The sequence below is a fragment of the Lytechinus variegatus genome, chromosome 6 (assembly GCF_018143015.1).
Source record: "Lytechinus variegatus isolate NC3 chromosome 6, Lvar_3.0, whole genome shotgun sequence".
NCBI lineage: Eukaryota > Metazoa > Echinodermata > Echinoidea > Temnopleuroida > Toxopneustidae > Lytechinus > Lytechinus variegatus.
This window is the reverse complement of record NC_054745.1, coordinates 42,632,131-42,641,478: the sequence shown is the minus strand read 5'-3', so window position 1 is coordinate 42,641,478 and position 9,348 is coordinate 42,632,131. Positions and strand designations below refer to the sequence as shown.

At 37.2% G+C, this 9,348-nt stretch overlaps 1 long non-coding RNA gene across 1 annotated transcript; it reads left to right on the top strand.

Moving 5' to 3' along the window:
• Positions 1 to 1,456: 1,456 nt before the first annotated feature.
• Positions 1,457 to 3,659, top strand: LOC121417507. Its single transcript, XR_005970362.1, has 3 exons — positions 1,457 to 1,912; positions 2,380 to 2,480; positions 2,937 to 3,659. It is a non-coding gene; the product is annotated as an uncharacterized LOC121417507 (long non-coding RNA).
• The last annotated feature ends 5,689 nt before the right edge of the window (positions 3,660 to 9,348 follow it).

Sequence of the window (9,348 nt, the reverse complement as noted above, 5' to 3'; positions counted from 1 at the left end):
CATTTTAAATACAGTAATAAAGCACAAAAGAGCAAGTTGAGATATGACATCATCAGCACACCTCATGAATATTCATAAAGACATGCATAGCGCCGGAATACTGTAATACAAATCTTTAAAATTCAATAACTTTGTTTTTTGTTATCCGATTTTGATCAAAATTTCAGCATTTTGCTCTGTAAATTTTACTCTATTAAAATATAAATATCTCCAGTCTGGACCATCCCTTTAAATCAAATACACAATAACATTATAAGCCTCATAGGCAATTGTAAAATCATTGAAACAAGTATTATCACAGTTTGTACAATGATAATGAGAAAGAAGTAACTTGTCTCTAATAAAAATTGAAATTCGTCAAAATTTCAAATAATAAGACAGAAATACAAAAATAAGAAATAGTAGGCTCAGTTATTTTTTTCCTTCCTCTTCTTTTTCATTTTCGTAATGAAAAACTGTATCTTAACTTCCTCATTATTTTACAAGTAGGTAATCATTTACAGATTTTTTACACCGTTATTATCGATTAAATTTTATAATTGATTATAATATAGTATAATCACAAATAAAACAAGCTAAAAATCAGGTTCATGTCTTTCTTCATATTTTCTTGCTTTGTTTTTAATATTTAAACAAAAAAAATAAAAATGGATTTTTTGGATTAATTACTGATTTTATATTGTTGACTCATTCCTTCAGATTATAATTTTTTTATAACTAAAATAAATATTTTTTTTATTTATTTGTATATTTTGTTATTCCTCATTTGTTGATTATGTTTCTAATTTAAATTATACTTTTGGAAAGGCAAAGAAACGATCGCCGGTTTCTGTTGCCTATAAATCAGATAAAGATATGGTCGCAGTGTCACATCCTCGTACTCTCAATCCAACGGAGCAGAAATTCATATTTAAAGGTACAACACAGTGGGTACAGCAAAACAACTATTTCATGAGAATGTCTTTCAATAAATATTACATCCCCACTTTATGATTTAATGTAATAAATAAGAAAAAGGAGTGTGGGGATGTGACATCATCAGCCCACCTAAGGAGTATTCATGAGGATGTGCATACAACTGCTTTCATAAAATATTGTTAAAGTTTCAAAATTCAATAACTTCAAAAACTGACTGTTGTGGCGTACGTCTGTAGTCCAAGCTGTGGGGAAGTTACAAATTGATGCAGAGGTTCGAGCACTGATCACGTCTTTCGGATGGTGACGTTAAAGGTCAGTCCAGACGTAAATAATAATAACTGATTGATACACATCTGACAAAACTCAAACACACACTCACGTGTTATCCAATTTCGATGAAATTTTCAGCATTTTGCCCTGTAAGTCTTACTCTATTTATTCAAATAGAAACATTCCTAGCCCGGAGAATCCCTTTAAAGAAAACATTGCTTAAGTTCTTGTTCTATCAACCCAATGGAATTGATCAATATTATTTTTCATAATGTGGTAAATTGAATTTTATTGCAAAATCATTTTTTTAGCGGAGACACCATACGAGAATTTAAAGCGAAAGTGTATTTCTTTTTGGTCGATATGTTCCGTTGGTTACTCACCTGTTACGTAACGTCAATGATGTTATTACTCAAAGAAGTGAAAGTAGTTCCTCAGATTTATAGCTGATTATTCTCATAAATTCATGATGTGAATGATGTTTATGTTAAATTCATAGTTTTCATTATACTTTTCATTTATACTGAATCTAGTGATATGTCATAAATATCTGTGATGTTGTGGAAGGATATTTACATCAGATAGCGTTCAAGTGTAGGTGGCGCGAAAGAATAAGCGTTTATGTTGTTACGACGGTAGGATAAATCAGAAAGCGATTTGTGACGACAGTGTACGTTAGGGGTACTATGTTCGTTCTTCCAAGTCAAGTTCGACAAGGAGGCATGTAAGTTTGATTCTAAGTTATATCGTTTTATCAATTTAGCAGCTAAGATTTTGACTACGTTGATATTATTCTTAAGAAAACAATTATCACAGTGAGTAGGGTTGAATATGTCAATTCAATTTTGTATATCTGGTACATGATCGTTATATGCTTCATGTTATTGTTATAGTCAATTTCACATTACAAGGTGAAGATTTCTTATGATCAGTTTATAAAATGAAATTATATTATGTTCTTTTCTATGATGAGATCGAGTACATTAGACGAAGTTTATATTCTTGTCAGTACTTTGCCATGATCAGTTTTGTACACCCTCCCCCCGTTCGCTGTACTTAGAAAGTGAATGAACTTTATTTATTTTGATTATAATTGCCGAGTGGTAGTAATAGTCTTGGAAATTCAGACTCGATTGAATTAGATGAGTTTTAAGGAACCATACTAGCTAATTTTGTTATGTCAATTTTTAGGGAATTTCATTTGACGTACTACCATGTATGAGTGATGCCGAGTGAGGTCTCCAGAGGGTGATTGGTGGATGTACCCTTGTTTTCTCTTGGCCTATAGTAGGGTGAGTTAGTCAGGATGGCCAAGTTATGGTTATTTTGTTATGATTTACATGTATAATAATTAAGGCAATAACTGTTCAAATGCTATGATATAATGTGCTTAGAAAGAATGATTTAAAATCAGTGCTACATTATTGTGATTATTATCATTGGTTAATTGGAATATATTTTTGTAAACATAAGACTTCATTGAAAAGCGATCAATAATTCTTAGTAATGTGATATAGCCTTACGAGCAAGAAATGAATTATGTATACTTACATGCAATTTATGTTGAATAATTTCTACTGGTACTTGAATTAAATTGTTATTGAATTAAACCCATAATCATGCAATTGATTAATGAAATACAATTTAACGATTAATGATATACCATTTATCAAGATATGATATGATAATCATGTGCTCTTGGATCAGTATTGATTAATTTTTTATATTCATTGTTCCCTTATGTACAGGGGTTTGTTTTCCCTGTTTTGCATGATCCACCGGCTGTCAATAAATGGCTGACCCACCCCTACTTCTTGTCTATGGTTCTATGGTTTTCCTGACTGAGTACCCAACCCCCAACCCATACTACCACCCAAGCCCAGTTTACTACAATGGTGTCAGAAGTGGGATCACCGGTTTGAGATTGATGCAACCCCCTACTACGTCAGAGGACGCCAGCAGGTCAAGAGGATAAGAAGACGCAATTAGATATAAGATATATTAAGGTTGAAAGGTAATTTGGTTGAAATAATTGAAACAAGTTAAGAAATAGTAACTATATTCTGTAAGAAGTTGTATTGTTTCAGAATTGTCATAGATTTCTTTCCCCAAATAAACCAGCAGGATGCCTGGAGGTAATGTTGGGACTGGGGCTGGTGCGACCCCTAGCACTAGCCTCGAAGACATGATTGCTTCTATGACTGGCGCGTTTCGAAGTATGTCTATGGCTAGGTCAATGCCCTCGATGAAGTTGCCTAAGTTTAAGGGTACTCCACAGAAGCCTGGTGATTTGACTGTACGTGAATGGTTTGATGAATTCGATGAATACTGCCAATATTACCAGTTATCGGAGAGAGAGAAAGCACAAGTTCTTGTGACTCATCTAAGTGGTCCTGCCAAGGATGAAATCATGTGTAGGGAGGCAAGCCTTCGTGAGGATCCGACCGGCCTGAGAAGGGTTCTGATGAATCGGTTTGGCTTAAGAGAGAGCGTCCAAAGCTTGAGTAGTGAACTTCACAGCCGTGTCCAACTTGACGGAGAATCACTTGCGGATTTCAGTAGTGTTCTCATCCGTTTGCATGATAGGATGGAAGCAGCCGCTTCCATACCTGAGAAGGAGGCTCTGCAAAGATTGAGAGACATGACCCTCAAGGAAAAATTCGTGAGAGGGGTGCGGGACAAACAGATCCAGAGAGAGCTGAGGAGGATCCTAATTTCTAGCGGATCTGGGACATTCCTGACGATGAGAGAAGAAGTCCTGAATTTATTTCAAGACACAGATACGGTCCCAAGACCTAGGGTGAGAGAATGTGAAGTAGAGACTGCTAGGGTCGAAGCATCTTCTGAGACAGCTGAGATAAAAACAATGAGGGAGGAAATATCTCTTCTTAAAGAGGGACTTAGTGAAGTTGTCAAGGAAATTCAGGCCCTACAGCTCCCCCCTCATCTTCGACAAAGGCCAAAGAAGAAAGGAGAGTTACATTGCTTTAATTGCAAACAGAAGGGCCATGTACAGAAAAATTGTGTTAAACCACCTAGATGTTATGGCTGTGACAAGCCAGGTCACTTCAAGAAAGATTGTCCAGAGGTTATGGAAACGGTGAGGGGTAATCCTGGAAATCAACTGAGTGAAGGATCCGCTGAAGTCCTCGCAGTATCCAACCCTTCAAATTATCTTTCATCGCTGGTATCAGAAAGTCCAAAAGCCATAGTCAAGATAGCTGGAGTAGAGACTGGATGTATTCTAGACACAGGTGCCGAATCAAGTCTGGTTCCACTGAGTTACTACGAGAGATGTTTAGAGGGGATCATTGGGGATCTCGAAGGCACTGGTAGCGGTTTAAGAGTGACTGGCATCTCAGGAGCCGTCCCAATCGTAGGTTACTTCAGGGCACCAGTTACAGCCAATGGGAAGACTGACGAAGTAGGATTTATCGTGATCAAGGATGTAGTCCCGAGTAAGAGAAAGGAATACCCAGTTTTATTAGGCTCCAATGCTCTTTATAGCTTTGTGGGAGATGATGAGTCCCAGAGTGGAAAAACTGACTGGCAGATGGTTGCGGAGGTCTTAAAGGCATTTCCTAAGTCTGTGTTGAAACCGGAGACTTCAACTGTGCTGAGGACTGGAGACGACAATGAGTTGATATCACCACTCGTTGTCGGGAGATTAGAGTGTCACGGGGACAATGCAGTCCAGTGGGATGGTTGCACTCAGGCGAAGGGAGAAAGTCTTCAGGTGACAGTAGTCAACCGGAGTGAGCAGCAACTTGTCATTGAGCCCAATACAATACTCGCATCTGCTACCAGGATTGAAAGAAAGAGTGAAATAGTACTACAAGAACAGAACAATACAGTGGAAGTCATGGTCACTGATATAGAAGTTGAGCCTGGCGCAGTTAATAATGAGGCTCCAGTGAGTAATGCGGTTGACGGACCAGATACTGATAGTCCAGTACACACTTGCCTGGACGGTCGCAATCTCAATCTACCTATTAGAGTTAATTTAGATGGACTGGAAGCTAAGAAAACCGATGTTTTTGGTTCATTCAGCCTCGAAGAACTGAAGAAATTCCAAGAGCAGGATGAATCACTTGGGGTGATTTGGGACTGTTATCGGAAAGGATGGCAACCAGGTCAAGTGATCTCTGAGGATAATAAAGAGGTGCGAAGTTGGCTGAAAGAGTGGACAAGTTTGACTGAGAAGAAAGGTGTACTATATCGACAGGTCCAAGTGATGGGGAAGGACGTCTTACAATTGTTAGTTCCTGAGAAGCTCCGGAAGACAATTCTTGAATCCGTTCATGACAGATGGGGACACCAAGGAGTGACACGAACCTTGAGCCTGTTGCGTGAACGGTGCTTCTGGCCTGGTCTACATGGTGATGTTAGACGTCATGTGAGGAACTGCTTGAATTGTAATGTGGCCAAAGCTCCATCACCAACAGTGAAGACACCCATGAGGCATCTTATAGCTTTCAGACCATTGGAAGTGTTGGCCATAGATTTCTTGAAGGTTGACAAGGGGAGAGGAGGCTATGAAGATATCTTAGTCATGTCTGATGTTTACACGAAGTACGCCCAAGCTGTTGCGTGTAAGGACCAAACAGCGGTGACAGTAGCAAGAGTGCTCCGTGACTCGTGGTTCTCACATTATGGTATACCACAGAGAATACACTCTGACCAAGGCAGGGACTTTGAAGGGAAATTGATACAGGAGTTATGTAAGTTGTACAATATCAGCAAGTCCAGAACCACCCCCTACCATCCAGAGGGAAACGGGCAAATTGAGCGTTTCAACCGCACCTTGTGTACTATGATTAGGTCGATGGAACCTAGTGAGCGCAGACACTGGCCAGAGATGTTATTCCATTTGGTGTACATATATAATAGTACACCACACCGAGTTACTGGTTACTCACCTTACCGACTGATGTATGGGAGGGTCCCATCAATACCTCTTGATCAGCTCTTATCTCAGCAGCAAGGGGACTGGGATCAAGACTATGTTGCAGCTCAAGCTGATGCTCTTACTAAGATGAATGCAATAGTAGAAAGCAACACGAAGAAGGTAGCAGAGTATAACAAGAGTAGGCATGATCTTGGGCTGAAGGAAAAGAAGATCACGATTGGGCAACATGTATTATTGCGAAGGACCGCATTCAAGGGAAGACATAAACTAGCTGATCATTATCATAGAGACAAGTATGTCGTAGTTTGGATCAATCCTGAAGAGGATGTGTGTAGCATCAGGCCTTTACATGGAGGCAAAGTACAGACAGTAAACAAGAAATATCTATTGGAGTACCCGAGAGAACCTGAAGAAGAAGGGGATCCACCAGAATTATGGCCTCCAGTAGAAGATGATGAAATGTCAGACACCTCTAGTAATGATGAAGATGACGAAAATCATATCATGCTCCCTAACTTCAATGATAGACTTCCAGTACGGGAGGAAGTAGGTCAGAGGCAACTACGACGCTCGACAAGAGTAACCAAGGGAACGCATAGTAACCCTTATAACCTGCCCAGGACGGCAGTGAGATGATTTTTCCTATTTCTCTTCTGTCATTTTTCTTTCCATGATGTTGGATATTTACATTTTTTCATTTTGGAGATATTAAAACTACTCAGATGAGGATTGTTTTGCTTGAAGTATAGGTATAGATTTAAATATTTAATAATATGAGCATTTTACATGATATATCTGTTAAAAATGCAATTTTGTAAAAAGTGTATGTCTATTTGAAGAATTGAAAAAATAATTCTAATAGAATGAATATTATTTGTAATATGGAAAAAATGTTATTCTGTCAGGATGGATTGTGGTAAATTGAATTTTATTGCAAAATCATTTTTTTAGCGGAGACACCATACGAGAATTTAAAGCGAAAGTGTATTTCTTTTTGGTCGATATGTTCCGTTGGTTACTCACCTGTTACGTAACGTCAATGATGTTATTACTCAAAGAAGTGAAAGTAGTTCCTCAGATTTATAGCTGATTATTCTCATAAATTCATGATGTGAATGATGTTTATGTTAAATTCATAGTTTTCATTATACTTTTCATTTATACTGAATCTAGTGATATGTCATAAATATCTGTGATGTTGTGGAAGGATATTTACATCAGATAGCGTTCAAGTGTAGGTGGCGCGAAAGAATAAGCGTTTATGTTGTTACGACGGTAGGATAAATCAGAAAGCGATTTGTGACGACAGTGTACGTTAGGGGTACTATGTTCGTTCTTCCAAGTCAAGTTCGACAAGGAGGCATGTAAGTTTGATTCTAAGTTATATCGTTTTATCAATTTAGCAGCTAAGATTTTGACTACGTTGATATTATTCTTAAGAAAACAATTATCACAGTGAGTAGGGTTGAATATGTCAATTCAATTTTGTATATCTGGTACATGATCGTTATATGCTTCATGTTATTGTTATAGTCAATTTCACATTACAAGGTGAAGATTTCTTATGATCAGTTTATAAAATGAAATTATATTATGTTCTTTTCTATGATGAGATCGAGTACATTAGACGAAGTTTATATTCTTGTCAGTACTTTGCCATGATCAGTTTCGTACACCCTCCCCCCGTTCGCTGTACTTAGAAAGTGAATGAACTTTATTTATTTTGATTATAATTGCCGAGTGGTAGTAATAGTCTTGGAAATTCAGACTCGATTGAATTAGATGAGTTTTAAGGAACCATACTAGCTAATTTTGTTATGTCAATTTTTAGGGAATTTCATTTGACGTACTACCATGTATGAGTGATGCCGAGTGAGGTCTCCAGAGGGTGATTGGTGGATGTACCCTTGTTTTCTCTTGGCCTATAGTAGGGTGAGTTAGTCAGGATGGCCAAGTTATGGTTATTTTGTTATGATTTACATGTATAATAATTAAGGCAATAACTGTTCAAATGCTATGATATAATGTGCTTAGAAAGAATGATTTAAAATCAGTGCTACATTATTGTGATTATTATCATTGGTTAATTGGAATATATTTTTGTAAACATAAGACTTCATTGAAAAGCGATCAATAATTCTTAGTAATGTGATATAGCCTTACGAGCAAGAAATGAATTATGTATACTTACATGCAATTTATGTTGAATAATTTCTACTGGTACTTGAATTAAATTGTTATTGAATTAAATCCATAATCATGCAATTGATTAATGAAATACAATTTAACGATTAATGATATACCATTTATCAAGATATGATATGATAATCATGTGATCTTGGATCAGTATTGATTAATTTTTTATATTCATTGTTCCCTTATTTACAGGGGTTTGTTTTCCCTGTTTTGCATGATCCACCGGCTGTCAATAAATGGCTGACCCACCCCTACTTCTTGTCTATGGTTCTATGGTTTTCCTGACTGAGTACCCAACCCCCAACCTATACTACCACCCAAGCCCAGTTTACTTCAATAATGCAGAAATATTGATAGAAATATCAAAATGTATAGTAGTTAACTTAAGAATGCGTTTGTATCCATAATGCGCAAAATGTTTTCATTTATTTCAAGATAAAGTAGAAATGAAAATAAAATAAAACATTCCTTGGTCAAAGGCCGTGATGAGATTCTAACCTCGGATTTTCACGATGTAGTCGGGCGCCTGAGAAAAAAAATACCAGTCCACACCGAGTTTCCAAGAATGCATATACATTTTCATTTATTGTCGAATACATCAACTGCTAAGGGGCATAGGTGAAGTGACTAGGGATCGAACCCTGGAGTTTCAAATGTTTAGTCGGCGCCTCGCCAGACCACAGCGGTGCCGTGAATGCTATAATCGATTAGAAAATAGATAAATGGAGGTGCCGTGGCCGAGTGGTCTAAGGTGCCTGGCTATACATGGAACGTCCGGGGTTCGATCCCAGGCCGCAGCACCTATGCCCGTGAGCAAGGCATTTAATCTACAATGCTCTTTTATCCTGCTTTCAAATAAATGGAAATGCTGTATTCTTGGTAACTAGGTGTGCACTTGTCTAAAAAAATAAAAATAATAAAAAATAAAATAGATAAAGAGATAAAAAGGGATAAACACAAGCATGATTGAAATATATGTATTTTTCACTACAATGATAAATTATACCTTTAAATAATATTGAATATCAATCATTTTAATTTTTATTTGCTTAAAA